Raw genomic sequence first — 20,959 nt, 5'->3', positions numbered from 1 at the left:
GTGTAGACCCAGATCCAGGATGTTTACCAAGGGGGAGCAATAACCTTGGACCGCACACAATTCCATGGAGACTGGCCAGTTAGCCCGACTCCTTAGTGTATAGAATACATAGTGTGAAGCAGTTTGCAGTGGTGAGGTACACCCCGAGCAGACTGCTGCCTGTAGTCACGTTTCTTATCTGTAACAGCGGGAGCAAAAAACTGAGACCTAGTATAAGATAGATAGAGAAAACGGTACAAACAAAGCAAACAATATGTATGATGCAAATGTAAAAATTTTATACTAAAAAAACTTTCACTCTAATTCTTAAAACAGTGATCAAATATATTACTAATTGCATAATTGAAATGATACATACTTGATGATACAACAGCAGTATATCTGCCTCCTTAGTGCCTTTATCATTGCTCACCTAATTTTTTCACTCATTTCCAACCTCAAACACGTTCACTGCCAGACAAATAATTCCATGTGAATATTCATCATTTATTGAACTCCGCGAGTCTCTGTGTAATGCTGTGTAATTTGGAGTGTGAGTGTGGGTGTGCGTGTCCTCGTTTCAACTCGTGAAGCGCTATGGGAGGCCTAGTTAGACATGCTGGGATGTTCAGAGCCATGCAGCCGGTCTGGAGGCCCCCAAGTCTCAAAGCGCACAGCACAGGAGATTAATGCAGAAAGGCCGGTGAGAGAGAGGTATTATCGTTCTTGTCCTTCTCTCTAAACTATTATTTTAGCCTGAACTAAATGGTCTCTTTAAAATGAAATTGACAGGCTATGAAGTCTGTGTGGAGACAGTGAAGAGTGGAGTCTTTTCACCATTCAGCCAATCATGCATTCTAAGTGAGAACACTTACTTCCAGTTATATTCACCCAGGGCCTAATTTTCATAGTTTTTGTATCATGAATATAGCTAGTATTTAAAGTTTTATCATCTTTTTTTTTTTTTTTTTTTTTTTTTTTTTAAATTGTAGATATTAAAACAAAACTCTTCAAAACATGCAAAGGTTAAAAAAAACCCCAATAAAAAGTCCTTTCAAATACAAAATTCACAATGCGTTTACAACTTTTAAAGAACATTTCAACTATGACATCACTTCTGACTTTTTTGAAGACTTGTGTCTTGTGACTGTCTTCTGTTTTAAATTCAGTTTAATTTATCTCAATAACTCTTAAAAGCCGCATATTGGATTAGTTACTATGGAAATGTTTTAAGAATGACAGCAAAATAAAAAGAAGAAACTTTGATGACACAAAATGTGGTAAAAGTAAAGAGATCTGGATACTTTTCAGATACATGAGACATTTTTTTTTGTACAGCGGTGATGCACTTTCTAAGCAACTCGCAACTGCTTCTTAAACAATTAAGCAACTAGTTGATCAACAGCAAATTAACTGGCATCAACTTTGATAACAGACTCATTTGCCAAGGAAATATACTTTACATCTGCCTCAAAAGTCTCTCCAAAGTGCTGATTTGCTGCTACTCTTCCTCTTGTATATCATTGTTACATCATTATCATTACATCGTTGGGGTTTTGGATTGTTGGTCTTCGACAACAATCGATCTAATGATGTTAACTTTAGCTCTCTCTTTTCACATGCACATCATTTGTAGACCAGACAACTGATTGAAAATATAATTGATAAAATAATAGCTAATGAAAAGAATTGTTAGTCGCAGCCCCACTAGCAACATTACAAACCAACATGAAGCCCATCCAGACACACGGTGCATGTGTGCACATTAAATCCATGGCTCATTTTCAGCTCAATACAGCAAAGCAAACAGCTCCTGTGTGTTGCTGTACTTCTCTGAATATTGAATATTGACCTCTGCTCACCTCTTACCACTGCCATCCTACAAACATGGCCTTGGGCTTTAGTTAGAGGCTCAATTTACACTATAACAATAAATAAAACATGCATTTTCAGTCAATAATGAAAATAAACGAACACAGAAACGAATATTCGGGTGACATTCAGTGGGAATCAATGCTGAATAATAAACAGGGTTACAAAATGCAAAATGGGCCATGAGCTACAAGACTGTATTCACCTGTGGGTTAAAGTGAGACATGCTGCAGCACTCAAACAGAGTGCACACTGCTGACAGGCCGTACTGTACTTACTTGATCTAGGGCTCCAGTGGGTGAGTCATGTGGTGGCTGTGGTGGCCTTGTCCAGGGCTCAGAGCAAAGCTAAATGGAGGGAGGGGAGACTGGGAGGGGGGCGGGCGAGGTCAGTGGTGGCCAAACAGCTTAGAGTCGAGATGATGGAGCTGTGGTGGTGGGGTTATGGCTCCACGGCCACTCTGTCACACGGCACCATCCCAGGTGCAGGGAGAAGCCGGTTGGCCTCTGATTGGAAAAGAGAGCAGACAAAAGAGGAGAATGTCAGCGCGCAATGCAGTTGATTTTTCACCTGATATTGTACAAATTATATTCAGTCATCAATTATCACATGAGGTCTGCACACCAGAAAAGACCTCTTTTGATTAATAATGTTGTAGATTAAGTGATGCTGTGCTTTCAGTAGTCAAAAGTTCCCCCTGGAAATGAATGTGGAATAAAAACAATACTTAAATATTATATTAAAGGAGGACGCCTTTTATCCCTCACTTGATCACTATATGTTGATTTCCTGCTCATCTGTAGCACATTTGTCTTTTTTATTTATACCCTCTGTATAACCACATAGGACTGAGCCAATCAATAAAATCTTGATTGTTTTGAGTTGAATCATGATATTAATAAAGAATTTTATCCTGCATAACACAGCCAGATTAAAACATGATTGAAACTAGAACTGCAACTAATGACTATTTTCATTATTGAGTAATCTGCAAATTATTTTCTTGATCGATTGATTTATTGTTTAGTCTTCAGAATGTCAGAAAATTGTGAAAAATGTCTGTCAGTTTCCCAGAGCTGAAGCTGTCATCTTTAAATGTCTTGTTTTGTCAGGCCAATGATCCAAAAACAAAATATTTTCAATTTACAAATATAAAAAAAAACCCCACAAAGACAGCAAATCTTCACGGTGAAGAAGCTGAAACCAGGAGATGCTTGAAATTTTAGCTGGAAAAGGACTTCACATGCAATACAGTTGAAAAATCAAAGACATGAACCGTCTGCAAGGCTGTCATTTTTATACATATTCAGGTTATCCCACACAGCTATACACTGTCAGTGCTAGATGCTCCAACTAAGGAGAGCACTGTAATGATCGGTTTCAGCACAATCAGAGCTGACAACTCTGGATATTGATTCATCTGCTCCGGATGTTTGTGGGTTTTTTTTTTTTTGACAGGTTATCCGCCCTACATCTGCAGACACCTTGGCTAGTGAGACACCCAGCAGGTAGCGGCAGACTGAACACTGGAATATCTACACTGTTCTTTCAACTTATGTGTCTTCATGTCTCGTTATAATTACATCCCATAAACAAACACGAACCAAGAACCTCATCAGTCGTGTTTTCAGTCTGTCCCTCTCACAGATGCAACGGCTGAGTTCACTACAAGACAACCAGAGCCCGCTCTCACTTGGAGCTGGGAGACACCTGAGTCACAACTGTCATGTAAACAGCAGCAGATACACATATGGCAGCAACAATCCACACCACAGTTCACGGGACTGTTGTTGCTTAATATGGCTAATGTAGCCAGCTACCATCTACGTTACTTTTTGACTTAAAATGACGTTCTTATGCAAATAGTAATGGATATTTTACATGCAAAAAAATAAAAATAAAAAACTACACAAATTTGAATTAATAAATTTAATTTCATACATCGCCTAGTGATTATTGTCATTATTGATTAATCTGCAGATTGATTTCTTGATTAATAAAATACCTGCCTTTTTTTATAAACTAGGGCTGAACAATTATTAAATTATTGAAATTACAATATGGCCAAGTGAAATATCCAATTCACAGGAGCTGAAATTTTTTTTTTGATGAATGTGTCATAACACACCATAAATGAAGCATTGTGGTGCTACAGAGAAGCCCTGGCCTACAAGTCATATTGTACAGACATAAGGCAACATGCTTGTTTGAAAAAAATAGTTAAAGTGGCCCATGATAATTTCCCAAAGCCCAAGATGATCATATATATTCATATTGCATGTTTTATTTAACCAGTGTTGTAAAATCTAAAAAGGTATTCAGTTTACAAAAATGTCATGACAAAGAAACGCATCAAATCATCACGGTTGAGAAGCTTTAACCAGTAAATGTTTGGAATTTATGCTTGAAAAATTACTAAAGCGATTGATTATCAAAATAGTTGCTACTTTATTTTCTGTCAGTCCACTGATCGATAACAATTGCAGCTGTGGAACTGATGTGAAAAAGAAAATCATAACAGTTAAATCCATGATGCATGACTCAGAGCCTGTGACAGGTGTGGTTGCCCCTCTGGCGATGTAATCTTGCAGGAGAGGTGAATGTGGCTCAAGCAACGTGCGAGCAACAGAAATATGGTCCAATCAAAAAAAGAAAAGTAGTACCAAGTGGTATGTCATGACATTTAACTGCAACTGACCTGCTTCACTAGCAGAAAAATAACTTTTGCTCTAGTACCAAAATATTATTTTATAGCTTCCTGCTTCCTGTATAAAACTTGAAATTGAAGACTCCTAAACATAAAAACACAAACACTGTAGCACATATTTCCCTGGTCTCCTCACAAATCATCATCATTGTCATCAACCTCATGTTTGGAAGAGTCTGAGGTTCTCCTCATGATTATATTATGGTTGTAAATGTCTATCTGGATCTATGTCTCCTGGCTGGTCCTGATCCTCCACAGCCCTCTCCATCAGTTTCCACCTGTTCAGCTGACACATAGTTGAACCTGTGCAACATGTAGACCAGTCAGTCACTCAGTCTGGAGAAAGTGCAGCCGTGAGAGCTGCGCATGATAGTTATTTTCCTGCTGGTGAGGCAGAGTGTACACATCAAAGCAGTGCTGAATCAGTTGGCAGCCAAAAATCACTGCTGCATCATCATGGCTCTACATAAAAAGGGGGAAGTATAGTGATTTCAGATGTTAGAATCAGTTTCCTTGTTGCGTGGGAAACAACACAGCACATGGGAGATGTTCTCTCTTTATGGAACATGTTGCCAGCCCCAAACACACCAAATTATAATATATTCCTCCTGATCCCGTCCCTTTTATAACAGAGCTGCCAGGGCACTTCAGCTCTGCTGTTGCCTCTGGTCAGGAGATTATCAGAAACGTGCTGATGAAAGGCTTTGCCTCACACATGGCCTCCGTTTTTCAATAACTGTATAAAATTCATTGGATTTTATCAGACCACATCTTCCAGGTTGAAATTACACCTTGTCACAAGAACAGTAGGTACACTGGAAGATGACTAGACAGGTGCAGGTGTAACTTTTTTGTTCTGCAATGAGAGAGACAGTAACAGAGAAAAAGCAACAGAGAGCACAATGGAGAGAGTGAGCGAAGAAGCAAAACCAAGCAGAGACTGAACATAAACTTTCTTTGCTCCTCCCTTCAGTCTGGTTACTTACTGTACTAAATTAAAAATAGCTGATGAATCTTTTAGAAACACTTAGGGAGTGAGCACACTTGAGACTGCAGGTACTGGTGGCATGCGATGCTGAAGTGTTATGGGCCATAGTGACAACATCAGCCAGTCATCCCTTCACAAATATCAGGCATATTTAATGAGAAAGGGCCTCGCTCCAGATGTGTGCTCAGGAAAAGCAAGAGTGCTGATGTTCTCACAGCAGCGTGCCCTTCACCTCCACCTCATCTTCACCACTCTTTCGATTAACTGTAGCTGTAGATGTACTATTTTATTAAAGATGATAAAGCCTGCATTTCACCCACTCCTACATTTCACGTATTTCTAGAGGAAGCTCCATCTGTCCTTCACCAGGTTTCCTCTAACTGTGGTCTCAGCTTGAGTAGTGCAACCAACAGACTTTGTTTTTGGATCAGTGTGGCAGTCTTTATGCCTCATCTATCAAAGTAAGTACAAGGACAAGGTCTATGTGACAAATGGTGCAGATGTGGAAAAGGTCAGCTGGCATATACAGGCAAGCTAATGGCAAGAAGGTCAATTAAGGAGCCCAAAGTCAGAGTTTTTAAAATGATCAAATCAGAAATGTGCTTTCTGATTTCTGAGCTTGGCACTGTATGTATGCAGGGAATTCCGGTAAGTGCATCACCTCATAGAACATAGTAGAATACAGGTTTGAGTTCTACTCCCACACCTTACTATGTAACAATGACATAACAACATTCACACCTATACAAAAAACGTAGTAATTGTTGATTGCTGAGAGCATTAGTACAAGACTGGCTTATAAGAACACCTTCAAAACTTATTACACTGAATTTCATATACTTGCCACTGTTTACTGAACACCTAGCTAACATTAATACAGTCTAATATAACAGTCCTGCAATAAATCCTACCTTCATGAAGGTTGTAATGTTTTTGAAAGGTGTTGATTCAACTGCAAGATAATGTTAGAGGATGTGCTGTTGTTGTGCTATTGAATTATACAGATAAGTGTTTCTGTTATTTAGCCTACCCTCATTGATACAAATGGGGTGGACAAAATAATATAAAAAGAGGAAGCAGCAGGAGCAGTTTGGGAACTGCGGCAGGCGGATATCATGGAGTCTTTAAGTCTCTCAAGGAGAGAAATGGCATTTGATTTGCTCACAGGCTTTGAAAAAAAATATAAAATATTCGTATAAAGCACATATTTTCACACAACGTTACCAGCATTTAGTCACACTGTATACAATTCAATTAGGGCTGCAGCTAATCATTATTTTCATAACTGCTTAAACTGCTCATTATTTTCTCAATTTGGTCCATAAAACACCAGAAGAACCAGAAAAATAAAAAAAATATTCAATTTAGTGTAATGTTAAGACAAGGAAAAGGAGCAGGTTTTCAAATTTGAGAAGCCTTAACAAGAGAATGGTTTTACTTTTTTACTCAATTACAAATCATCGTTGCATCTCTAAACACAATGAGACTAAAGACAAGAGAGTATTGTAGCTTGCTTTGGTAGCATGTTTTTTAGCAATGGTCTTGATGATGGGGAAAAACAAAGTGCAAGATCTTTTTCCAGTTTTCTGGTTGTTACCTGAAAACTGGTTGCAGATGATCCCACAGCAGCTGTGACATTTTCTGAACATGACGGCACTCAATCATGCCATGGCTCACTAGCTGCCTAATTACAGCTGAACAGGTCAATAATTATAGTTCTGTCCATGCTGCATAATGACAGCGGTTCCTTTTCACAGCGCATTAGGTGGCAACCGCCTCATCTTTTTGACATTTGTTTGTGTAAACATGGCACTTGACACTGGGTGTTTGGGAAACGTGCAAAAAAAACAAAAAAAACAAGTGTACACACAAACACTTTGAAAAACAAGGTCATCTGTCCATTTTACTTTCCTTAGCTTTAGCTGATGAGACCAATGATCTGACACATTTAAAAGAGTAAAACTTTCCTGGGGGTGTGTTTGTCATAAGCATTACATTAGGGATGTCATGATATCAGAAATTTGGTAGTTGATACCACTACCAATAAAATTCCACAATTCTTACGTACAAATTCAGCACCACAACATAACAGAGGCCGCTGCACACACAAAACACACACACCTCCATACTGTCAGTTAGTTGTCAATTGTTAGGCACCTTCAGCTCTGGGTATTTTTTTAAAGATAATTCACTGAGAAAGAACCAGCAGACTGGTGCGTAATAAAAATTAGTGTTTGTTGTAGGGCTGGGCAATATGGATGGACCAAAAATGGACCGGGGTTTGCGCTGAGAGACAGGGAGAGTGGGGGCGGGGTTGTGCAGAGAGTGGGAGAGAGGGAGGATGCAAACACTGGCATGACTTTACAGAAGAAACGGGTTACACAACGCCACATCAAACTGTATTGATAGAGATGGTGTTATATCATCCTGTGTCTCGTTTGAAAATATATCGATATACCTTCAAAAGCCAATATACCACACAGCCCTCATTTAATGTGGAAGTAAACATCTGACAGATGCTTCCCCTGTTCAGTATTGGATTGTAATGGGACAACACTAATTTGCTTCCAATAAATTAATGAGAAAACACGACAACAAAATGTTACATCCTCTTAATCTTAATTCCAGATGTTATAATCCCTCACAACTGCATGGTAAGCCCATTGACTGACAACAGAAGCATGAGTATCTGACACTGTTGACTGCAACTTAGATAAGTATGTTTCATTACCATCAACCAAACTAAAAACAGTTTGACAGGCTAAGAAACAGCCAATAGTGCAGATGAGAAGACATTCAACAAAAAAAGGAGTCATTTACATGCGTAACCTCACAGATGCTATTTACATGACTGTATTTGTAAAAACCCACTGCACACTAAACACACAACAACAGTCATTTGAAGCAGAAACTGAGCTGGAATGTAGGCTATAGATCTTAAAGACTTCAAAATTAAGGTCAAAATTTGGTCACAACGCAGCTAGAGGGAAACAGAAATTACTCACCGTCTGCCGGTAAACTGGGCTTTTACAGTAAACAGTCTATTGCAGAACATGTAAAGCGCGGTATCTTTCCTTAACCTGATTTCACACTGTAACGTGCCTTCCTGTGCGTAGTCAGTGAAATGATGCCATTTGTGTAGTCACTGCTCGCTGCAGTCATAACCAGCGTTGTCGCCAAAACCTGTTTTTCCTTTGCACATATTTACACGCCAAGTGCAGCCAAACAGTTGTGGAACTGGAAGGACAGAGGCGGATGATGAAAGCCACACCTCAGTGACCTGCATTTCAGCTGAATGGGACAAGCTGGAAAAAAGTGAAGGGAAGGTGGGACAGGGGAAGTAAGAGAAGCCGAATGGACGTTTCTTTAGCTATTATCAGGGGGAAGCTGAGACGCTTCAGTTCAACGACTGGTGAAACAAACCACTAAGTCAAACAATTTTAAGGAACTATAAGTAAAACAGACACAGACCTAATGATTATTATAGACCTATTGTATACCTTAAAGAGGATGTAATGTACACACTCTCTTAACTCTGAGAAAGATGTTTCATCTCTTGTTCAGCAGGATTCATTTCTAAAAAGTAAATTAACATATGGGGTTGAAGAAAGGGGTGAAAAGAGGCGACCAAAATGATGATGAAATAAGTTTAATGATTGATTTAATGAAGTCTGATGAATCTACAGCCAAGCTGTAGCAGTGACACAGCAGAGCTTTGAGCTCATGATGACAGTGCTAACATGCTGATATTTAGCAGGTATAAAGTTTACCTTGTTCACAATCTTAGTTTAGAGTGCTGTCATAATAACATTTGATAATTAGTACTGAAAGGGGACACTTTCGAGTGAAGGAAAGAAGTTTCTAGACTAGTAAGTAAACAGCTTTTGATGCTAACACTAGCTATGTAACAACAGCAAAACTTACAAATAGCTCCTTTAAAAGTAAGCTGAAGATACTGGAAATGCAATAATGTTTGCAGGTATTTGGTAAAAAACTGAATAATGGTACAAATTAAAATTTTGACAAAGCAATGGCGCTAGATGGCATAAATGATCATCTGAGTTATTACCATTCATCCTGAGGGGAACATAAATGTCTGCACCAAATTTCATGTCAATATGTTGAGCTATTGTCTTTTTATTTAACACCACAAATGTCAGTTTTTCAGTCTGAACCAATGTGGCAGACCAACAGCGTCATCCCTTGAAACACTCCACTAGCATGTCTACAAAGCATCTTTACTGCCCCTACCCTGACATGTCATATGATGTTTATTGGATAATCATGTCAACCATGCAAATCAGTTCCTTCACAGGAAAACCTATAATCAATAACTGCTGCTGGAAAGCTCTTCTTGTGAAGCAGTTACACAATATGTTGAGTTTGCAGCATGTTAACAGTGTACTGACATTATTAAGGGTCAACCATTAAATTCAAACAGTCCTCACATGCTAGTCTCCAACATCCCCATGCTTTCTGACAAGTGTTTACTACTCCCATTCTCCTGCAGCTCTTTTTTCCCTGTAATGACTTATCCTTCTTTTTAAGTTTCAATTCAGCTCAGGCAGTCCAAAGAAAATGTCTGGGAAAACCCAGGCCAGTGAGACAATTGGAAAGTCCTGGAAACGTTTCTTAAAAAAAAAGAAAAAAAACACAACTGTGTTGTCCGTTTTGTTTACAATACAATGAGTGGGTGCAAAGCTAACAAAAGCAAAGCAAATAACCATAATAAGAGTATGAAAACACCTGTGGTGAATAAAATCGCAACAGCCTAGAGTGAGCACTTGAACCACAAACAGTAGCTATTTGTTTCACGTTATTACCCTACACACAAAACAGAACAGAAAACACAGAAAACTTCCTTTCCTCTTAATGCTCTGCTTCCCTCCGTCAATGGCCACAGTCTAGACATCACCGCTGCTACAGGTACACCGCACTGCAACCATGCGACTGTGCAATAAATCTGGATGCTTCTCCTGCGACTCCTGTGCAAGACAAACCAGTTACGTTTCACGTTTCACTAGCCCTGAAGCTTTTCGTGATGCTAATTAGAGGACAGTGTTTCAGTCTCCTCACTACTGCTCTCACTGAAGCCTCCACTCATTTACATCACCACAATGTGACCTTGCATTACAAATCCCTCAGCCCTGAGCCAGGAGCGAGTCTGAAGTGGCCAGTACACATGAAACGAAAGTGAAATTGGTGCATTCTCATAGACAATGAGTGTCTGCAACTACAAAGAAACCTGGATTGAGCTTGATCAGCCACAGTCACCTGCCACTAGGTTCTATTTCCAGTTTACCTGTTTATTATTTCCACCTTGGATACATGGATCATTTGTGATACAAAGATGAATCAAGTTCGGAGGGAATCAACACAGTACAGGTTGTGTGTAACGCAACGGTGAGCTGTTGGGGCTAAGATTAACTGCAGATAATCTTATTCATAAATACCTATACTGGAGTACCTTTCAGGTAAACAAGGAAGTAAAACTACACTATAATCATATATTAATTGATTTATCTTGGCAGCACCTGTACAGTGATTAATTAATGACACTAAGTTTAACACACCACTGTTAATTACTCTTTAAAGCATTGATGAAGAAAAGAAAATTTTTATAAGAGGGGCCATTCATTTTGGGAAATCATCAAAAAATAGTGCCAGGGGCCAGTTTCACAGATATGGCAGGCTGGTCTGCTCAGTCTTAATTTTGCTCATAGATTAGTCTAATGTTAGTCAGACTGTTTTATGAAAACAAAGACCAACTCATTTTAAGCCAAATACATTAGACACCATTCCCTCAGGCTAACTCAGGTCTAAGACCAATGTTACCATGGTGACATGGTAATAAGTGACACCTGTGCTGAGCAGTAGCACCCCAACAAAAAACAGGAAAACATGGACCATCATTTGTGGTTTACTAACATTATTCTGGAGAGAGCAACGAGAAGGGAAAGAGTTTTTAGAGTCCGCAGTGGGTTTTTTTTTTTTTCCAAATCAAATTTATGTTTTACTTTTTATTAGTCTTTGCAGAATTTCCCAAGAGAAATGTCCTCATACCTGTTGAATTCCTTCAAAAAGACAAACATTTTCTGCTGGGGTAAATGGAGCTGAGTGGTTGGATGCAGCTCCTCAGTCAAACATTTTTTTCATATTGAAAAGAGTCTTAATTTACCCAAAATACATTGTATCACAGTCTGGCTTAAGATAGTCAAGAACTAAACTGCTTTGCACAACGGATTAATTTAGACGTCTATCTGAAGTCCGACTATTTGTTATATGTCATAGTCAAAGTCTGTCTTTGTGAAACTAGCCACAGGTTTTCCTCTTCCTCCTGTAATATTAGATGCAACTTTTAGAGCAGTCAGAGCTTATGTTGTCTTTGTACATCTTCTCACATGGAGGGAACAACCCTTCAGTCACAGTAAACATACTGGCATTTGCACCCAATGTTATATGCGACAGCCTTTGAGATTACGCAAAATTCAATTTTAAATCAAGGAGATATACAGGAGACCTAGGTTGAACAATGAAAGTGATTACCACAAAAACAACCAAAGAGTGAACATGATGCCAGGTTACATCAGTCTTAAGTGCAGGAATAACAAATATCCAAGAAAACTAAGTGCTGACTGCAACTGAAACTTTGGAAATCTCTAGCTGCCCACCCATTTAAAACCCAGGCACACAGACACCTTTATGCTCCACTTCACAAAAGGTGTTTACATTACCATATGTTCATTACGCTCTCTTCATTTCACATCTGAGGTGAGATACCCACAACTGTTAAACTTCCTCTAATTCACTTGACGGTGTCCCTAGGTCAAAGGCACACGCCCAGTCATGTCAGTAGAGAATAATGTACGTGTGAAAATAACTTTTCTCTAACTCATCGCTTTCTCTATTCCCAGTAAACACATTTTTCATTAAAAACGCCAACACAAATCCACCACTGCAAAGTGCAAACTATTGTGCGAGTCTTATTGTGGCCTGACCTTGCTCAGAAAAATTGAGCCATTGGGGCTTGATGGTTAACACGCCCACAACACCACAACAACCATTCTCCATGCTCTGTTTTCTCGCTTGCCCTATCAATTTCTTCCTGTATGCACTCTATTTCTCTCATTCTTCGCCTTTACCTTTCTCCTTCCTTCCATTTCCTCCCAACCCTCACAAATTCACACAGTCTGCTGCACAAGCCTTTTATTTTTTCCAGGCGAGAATGTAGGCCATCGCTCTGACAGCAGGAAGGCAGCGAGGAGTCGAAGCAGCGCCGCTCTTCTCTTCTTCCCTGCATTCTGCTCACTCACAGCAGCTGAAGACAGTACGCATGTATATGTGTGTGTGTGTGTGTGTGTGTGTGTGTGTGTGTGTGTGTATGTGTGTGTGTGTCTGTGCGCGCCTGAGAGTGTGTTGCTGTCTTGCACTGAGTCAGAGCACCAGAGTTGAGGGACAAACCACGGTATACAGCAGCCCGTGGTATACAGGCTACACTGAGAGCCAATCTGTTTCAGCTGTGTTGAAACGAGAGCTCCTGCACGTCCCATTGCATAATATCAAAGATGATCTGAAAGAAACTGTTTATCTACACGCTGCGATTTGCGATAACACTAATCTGCCAGGGCTACATAAACCAATGCCTCCACACTGCATGTTGAAACTAGACGAGTAATGTAGACATCACACCTGAATTAAAGGAAAACCGCATTTAAAAAAAAGATAATTTTCCTGCATATCCCTTAAGTAAACAAAAAACCACAAGATGTAGGTTGATGAAGTCCAGATTACTTTCCCCCTCACCTGTAGTGACAGTCCAATTAATTGGTTGGCTTATCATTACATATATTACAGGTAAACTAACACTTTTAATGTTGTGGCTGATGATTATATATTTATATCAGTGTATATGTTGGCTGATGAGTGAAGTAAGAAATGTCAGTACAGAAATGCCTCAAATAAATGTTTGATTTAATTTGGAAAGAGAGAACTTCCAAGTTTATTTCTCAGCTGTAAAATGTCCCACTTTGTGCATATTTTGGTCACAATAACCACATTTAATGGATCCTTATCAAATGTTTATGTTATGATAATGCAAATAAATATCAGCCGATATATATCCAGTTTTTGCTGTATTGGCCTCAGTATCATTATCAGTCAAGATCTACTAGATTGCACCAGTAAAATACAGAATTAGATCTTTAAAGCCACTATGTGTTGAAGTTTAAAATTTCCAACTTTGGCACACCCTTGTGGTAGTAACCAAGAGACACTATGGCCAACACGAATGTACGCCACACGACTTTGTTTCCATTAAAGCAACATTGCATCCTGTACTGTGCATTTCAACTCTATGATTGGCCAATGTGAGGAGCTCTGCTCCTAATCCAACTCTATGATTGGTCCATTAAACGAAGCACTGGCTATCTTGTACACCTGACCTCACGTCACCACTTTCAATTCTATCTGAGAGTCTAATAAGACAAAGAGTTGACACAGGATCACCAAACTTGTAAGGATACATCATCTGGGCACCATGAATATATGTACCAAATTTCATGGCATTCAACCAAATAGTTATAGAGATATTTCAGTTTGCACCTGTGAAATTCCCGTCTCTGGCTAAATAAAACCCATGGGAGATGTCACTGATTTCACGGGAGTAGCTGACCTCTGAGCCACTAACTTGTGAATTGAAGGCACTCACTTGACTACACTGGGTTTGCTTTATTGTCCTTGTCCCTACAAAAAAACTGTGCATTGTCACATTTTTATCAGTATAAAGGGTTAGTTGAAAGGTGAGTTATTATCATAAATCATCCTTTTTTTCCCCTACAGCCCTGGGTTGTAAGAGCCATTAACACAATAGGGTTTAAATTATGGGTGGAATATTAAAGGTTGCTTTCGTGTAAATAAAGTGGTGAAAAGTTTGATCTTATCCACAGTGAGTGCACAATCTTTCACTTTTCCAAACACAACCAACGTGGTGGAGCTGACATGTTGCATCCCAGTGTTGACAGTGATCTTAATTTAAATTTTAAAAGGAGGATGTCAGCAGCTTGAATTTGGCTTCACGGTGAACAACAGGACAAACAAACCTCTACAGGGACGACCAAGTAAAGACAAGGCAATGGCATCAAACAGCCGCCAGTGCAGTGGAATGAATCATACATCCAAAGAGGTAGAGAGTGTGTAGAAGTAGCAAGATATTAGAAAGATGATGAAGACAAACCGGTTCAGGAAACTAAACTGCAAAATGCTGATTGTGAGACAGTGATTCAGGTTTTCTCTGAAATAGTATAACAAAAATATTCAACTTTGTGCTGCTCTCAAAAATAGATTTATAGTTATATGACAGCACTAACAGGCAAAGAAGTGTATACACTGAGACATTCAACTGCTATCTTCCCCCCAAAAAAAGTTGCAATCCAGTGTGACAGGTTGACCCTCGCTGATCCATCTGCCACCACAGACCACCTTCATCAGTATTCACCATGTGCTGGACGTTCATTTCTGACCCCAAGTAAAAGCATCAGAGTGACATTTTCACAGGTTGGTTGCAGGTGTCCTCGGGGGGGTGGGGGTGGTGGTTGAAAACAAACAGCATGAATAACCTACTACAACTCCAGCCGAAGAATGCTGTGACAGTGGCAGGCAGGCTGCAGCAGTGCTGAGTGCTAAAATGGCTGCTCATTCTCCATACAGACACAGAGCTTAGCTAGGAGGAGGAGGAGGGCTCCCACTCCCAACAATTTGCCTCAAACGTGGCTCATCCTTAGGTAGGCTTGTGTGTAGAGCTAATAATGGAAATGCCATTTCAATTGCTTGCAACAGAATGAATATTAAACACATAGGATTAATCTAATGACAGGACGTGTCATGTTTTTCTAAAATCATCAGGCAGCAACAGTTTCCTCCCTCATCTGACTCCACAAACACATCAGTGCGCACAAACTCTCTCTTTTGACTGCAGAGGTGAAGGTGACTACAGCGCTTTAGCATGTCACCACATCGTGACAAGATGTAGTTAAGGGTCTTCATCTCTTCTCCAGATTCAAGTTGCATTTTTGGAGAACAGAGTGCATCATTTATGTATGATATGATACACAGTACCACATCTTATTTATATTTCCCTTTCACGTAAATCTCAGACTGTAGGTATTTGCATGTGTTGTTTAAATTGTCTTATATGCCACAAGGCAAAGCTAATAAGACAGGTTTTTATTATTTTAAGTTTGAGAAGTGACAAAAACCGTCAATGACTACTTTCAGTTTCTTACTACAGTGTTTTTGTTTTATTGTATACGGTCAGGTTGTACTCCATCTGTGTAGCAGGGGCACAAACTTTGAACTGCATAACTGAGGCCCACTTTGAGCTCTATATCCTGGCTCTTATCTGGACTACATCTTAGCCTAAGAGAGGCCCAGCTACTTCCCCACAACAACATCACAAAGTCTGCAACACCGGTACCACAAAAACAGATAAACTGGTATCATCAAGCAAAGTAAAGCAAAACCGAGTAGTCAGTTGCAACATGCCTGAAGATAATGAATTAAGTTAAAAAAAGAATTAAAGAAGTTGTATATGATAAGAAAGGGGATGTCTGTTGCTCCATAAAGCCTGGTGTTGTATTAATGTATTGACTGCCACTGACAAAATTATAGTCATAAAAATTATGTCTTGGAATTATCCAAACTTACATGATTTGAAAAGAGAAAAATGGCTTCCTTTAATTCACCACTGGTAATCACTACTAACTAGTTCTCAAAGACAGAGTAGGGATTTTGGGGCTTTATGAGTAAATCATACTTGACTTAACGTCACGTAAGTTCAAACAGTCTCAAGTTGCTGTTGCTTTGCATTTACTTGCATCATGCGTCAGAACACAACCAATGGAAAATCTTAAAGGAGACTTTAATGTGCTAAGAAGGGATCATCGGAAATATCTTCTGTCTCTCTTTTACATAAAACAGATTCATGTTTACGACATGCAAAACCCAATTCAACCTTGATTAGCCGTTATTCATGTTTACATTTCAAAGACAGAAATAACTTTACCCCACTGCCTTATAACACCCTTTCCTGTCACCCTGAACCACCTCTAGCAGCCAATTTTGAATGTTATTCTAAATGACATAATGAGTTGGTCATAATTATGTTGTCATTCAATGCTACTCACCCAAAACACTTTGTGACAATCAATAAATCCTCTTTGTGATCATTTAGACTTGACTTGAGTTGTTTTACTTTCTCTCAAACAGGAAAATCTCAAAGTAACAATATGTGAAATGTTATTTAATGTCTTAAAAAAGAATAATTGAAAATCTGAATTTAACATGCAAGTGTCTGTTCATAAACCATAAAGAGTTTGCACTGATTCCTATCGTGAACTTCAAAGGACAGACTCATTATAGAGATGAAATAATTAGTCAGTTGATCGATTTGTCATCAAAAGAAAAATGGTCGATTAAATTATTTTATCAGCCAAAATTGTGAAAACATGCAAAATAACCTGATTCCAGCTTCTTAAATGAAATGAGATTTCCTGCTTTTCTTTGTCATATATCACTGTAAACTAAATGTGATTGAGTATTTGAGCTTTTGGTCAAACAAAACAAGAAATCTGAATGTCACATTCACCTCTGCAAAGTTGTGAGGGATGATGGTTTTGACCTTTTTTTCTGACATTTCATAGACTCAGTGATTAATCTAAAACATAGCCTGCAGATTAATCAATGATGAAAACAATAAATTAGCTGCATCACTAATTCATTCATTCACTTGGTTGAAGCGGCTGACAATCAATATTTTGAGGCAGAGCCACTGAAAAGTATTTAAAACTAATACAAGTTTGTGTCAAGTGAAATTTTTCAAAAAGGGTTGTGAGCTTTTAAGAAACTACAAGTATGATTAATAGAAAATATCAATTAAGGCAAATTTTGTGAAGTATATTAATTAGGTGAAGTTACCTGAATGCTAACATCCTGTCTAGCTGTAACATTATGTTCTTGATCTACTTCTGAGCACTGAGACTGTACAGGAGTTGTTGAGCTGCACAAGAGTTAAATAGCATCAGAAGCGTTTTGCTGAGTGCCATGAGATCAAGATGTCCTTTCAGTTTTCGCGTTTAGGACGCAAGTTGCAGGTGAATCAAATGCATTGCAGCGACACCTTGAGGCCGATCAGGCTATCTTACATAAGAACAGCCTGATCTCTTTCTTTGCAGGTGGCGAAGGAGCAAAATGTCCCACCGAGCACTGCACGTAATGTATTCAGTTGAAGAAGATGGTGTCGGGTGAATTGTAGTAGCGTTTTGTGGAAAAATCAACAATGAGTCAGGCGTGTTTGGAGGCCCTCAGCACATCCTCCCTCCACTGCAGCGGCCAGTTCAATTATGGTTTGTCAGGATGACATGCTGTCATGCATTTACAGGGGAGGGGGTCTCGGTGGGCTTACCTGTTTTGTCGTCCGTTTAACTTGTTATCAACGATCCTGCCAACGGGGTCTGGCTGCAAGTTGTCACGCTGGACGATTTATTCCCATGCAAACGGCAGCTTAGACTGTGCGTAAAACAAGCCAGTTAGCTAGCTCAACTAACCAGCTTAACTTACTGCTTGCTGGCGACAAGGATAGTCAGATGTCTGACTTTTTGATCCACTGTTACTTTGGATTGACAATCTTGCGGTCAACTGTGGCGATCATGTTATGAACCCAAGTGGGTTAACGTGGAAACCGAGCAAAAGTTGTACGTTAGCTGTCTCGCTGGCGATTTAACGTCAGCTTATGTTGACAAACAAGCCTGCGTGGTTAAAATCACACACGACTTGAAGCTAGCTAACGCCAAGCTGCTAGCACGGTTAGCTTAGCTAGCTAACCACCTTGCTAAATCCGAACCTTGTTCCAAAAATTCCTTTTTCGCTGTGTCCGACTTATATCCCATCGGCAGTAGCAAATCGTAAGTAACTCCGAGAATCACTTGTGGGTGGTTTCGGTGTTTCAATGACGGCGCACTCGCGTTTGCAAACCCAAGTTATCGCTTTGGTCTCTGCTCTCCGCCATTTCCAATCTCTCAACACAAACAAACAGGGCTGCTCGTGCACGCGGAGCGTCGAAGCGTGTTCACGAGGAGGGCAGCGGGCAGAAGCCTCCACTTTGTAGGTAAAGAAGACATGACTGTTAACTACAGGTCATTAATGAGACGTTTACATTAACACAAACGTCGTGTTTTGAGGATAAATGCAGTGGGCTCTGTGTTGACGCAGTCGGTGGCGTTGTTCTAAAGTCTGGGCCCCATACGTATGCGGCCTCAACAGGACCCCTTCCCCTATTAATTCATCAGTTGTCACATCTGTACAAGTAACTGAATCAGCAAATGAACACATACATGTCCAGTGGATATCAGGGGAATCAGCATGGATGGAGTACTGAACAGGTCAACAGGGTGCAGGTCCAGGGGCCCAAAGAGTCAGAGGACCCTGAGCCAGAACCTCTATTTGAACTGACTGTTATTTGTTAGAAAGTCAGTCAACCTACTACAAATAAATGCTGAATGAACACAAAGTGACCACAAAGGGGAGCAAAACAGAGAAACACAAAATATCAAATGATAAAGTTGCATGATAGGATATGTGGCCATAAGACTGTCACCACAAAGAGAAACATGCCCATCACAAAGAGACACAAAACAACCACAAAGATACATGAAACAACCACAGATACACAAAAGGACTACATAGCACTACAAAACTGTCATACCATGTACCACGTTGTCATGTTGTTTGTAGGTGTTTTGTGTCTCATTGTCGTCATGTGTGTCTTGTTGTTATTTTACATCTGCTTGGTTGTAAGTTGTTTGCATTGTTCTGCAGTCATTTGTGTGTTTTTGTGGTTGTTCTGTGTCTTGTAGTGATCGACACATGCACCATGTGACTGCATACTTTGAAGCAGTTTTGTGTCTCTTTCAGTCTGGGTGTCTCGCACCTGTGTGTGAGTGGTGGGGGGCCTTTTACACATCTGTGCCTGGGGGGTCCAGTTTCTCATAATCTTACCATGGTAATCAGTAATAAATTGTTTTTAACACATTTAAAACACAATCTCTGTATATCCCTGCCCTCTTATTCAACTCACTGTAATTACTGTATGAAGTTTGTGCAACATTATTCCTGGCTCAGTATGTTAGGTCTTCATTATGCTCTGGGCATAAGACAAAGATGGAAAACCAGCTTATTCTGGTCCTTACACTGAGAAATGATTACTATATTTCATTATTGAAGACAACCAAGTAAGAGTTCACTGTAATTAAGTTTTATTTGCACAATTAAGGGGAGTTAGTTTCCAACAAGTGCTAGCCCAGCCTGCTGCAATCTAAGAGAAGCATAATAACACTTCAGAAACTTAAAGGCAGATACAGACAACACAGGTAGCGTGAGTACTGAAACTGAAAATGCAGGTTTCACTTTTATTCAGTCAACAATAATTAACTTATAAAGCTGATAACATATCATTTCCTAATAGCAGATAAAAGAGACTTAACATTAGGCTTTTTGAGGGTCCTCTGCCTATGTTAGGACACTGAGTATTCATTACTGCTATTCACCTCACTGCTACTCCTGTGGATGCACTGTTCAAACTATAGGCTTCCTGAGGCACTGCACAAAATTCATGGCATCTGTTACATAGTGATGCATCCTGTCTGATGCACTGTGGCTGCATAATTCATAAGGGGAACAGTGTAGTTGGGATCTTTATTGCCTACAATGTGGGGAAATTGTCTTTGGCTTCACTACACAGCATTAAAAACACAAACACACAAGACAGTTAATGAAGATAGACATCAAGAACAAGAAACAATATCATTTAAAAACACATCAGTACAGTTAGGTGCTGAAACCAGATAGGACACTATGGTTATGTTTTCTGTCATTTTCTTTGGGGTCTTGGCCATTTTTTTGTCATGTCACTGCTGCCTCAGATCTTTTACTAATCAAAAGTTTGTAAAAGTTCTATAGTGTAAAAGCAACAGCACAACCTGAGTATTTGAATATGTATGTTGCTGTGATTTCACATGACATTAGAAATAGGGACTGATTCTAGTGTTTATATAGTGTTTTTCCACCAGTAATCAATATTTCTGTAACAGAATTTTATTTCTCGTGCAGTTTTGGGCTTCTTACATTGTTCATGTAAAAATATTGATTAATGCAGATTTAATGCAGTTGCCCCTGGTATGAAACTATGTTTTGGAGACTTGCAAGGACTTTGCTCTGTCAGAGTATAGAGACTGTAAACAGCACCCTCTCCTGATGTGTACAGTTTTACCCTCACAGACTTGTACAGATGTTTTTAAAGGTAAAAAGTGTACCATACATTTAGGATAGTTCCAGCTAAATATCCTTAATCTAGTACCGCTTGC

General features: G+C 39.4%; 1 protein-coding gene across 2 annotated transcripts in view; it reads right to left on the bottom strand.

Annotated features, from left to right (window-relative positions):
- ncoa1 (nuclear receptor coactivator 1) overlaps positions 1–18,626 on the bottom strand; it is a 51,733-nt gene extending 33,107 nt beyond the window's left edge. For both annotated transcript variants that reach the window (XM_023429920.2, XM_087180384.1), the window contains exons 1-2: positions 18,004–18,626; positions 2,130–2,357 (exon numbers count right to left, since the gene is read on the bottom strand). The gene's annotated coding sequence lies outside the window, so the exon portion shown is untranslated. The remainder of the gene's footprint in view (positions 1–2,129; positions 2,358–18,003) is intronic.
- Positions 18,627–20,959: the final 2,333 nt, after the last annotated feature.

This window comes from Seriola lalandi, unplaced genomic scaffold (assembly GCF_002814215.2).
Source record: "Seriola lalandi dorsalis isolate HSWRI2012SDOR001 ecotype SW California unplaced genomic scaffold, Sedor1 jcf7180002054901, whole genome shotgun sequence".
Taxonomy (NCBI): domain Eukaryota; kingdom Metazoa; phylum Chordata; class Actinopteri; order Carangiformes; family Carangidae; genus Seriola; species Seriola lalandi.
The sequence above is the reverse complement of the archived record's forward strand: the minus strand, read 5'-3'. Positions and strand labels throughout refer to the sequence as shown.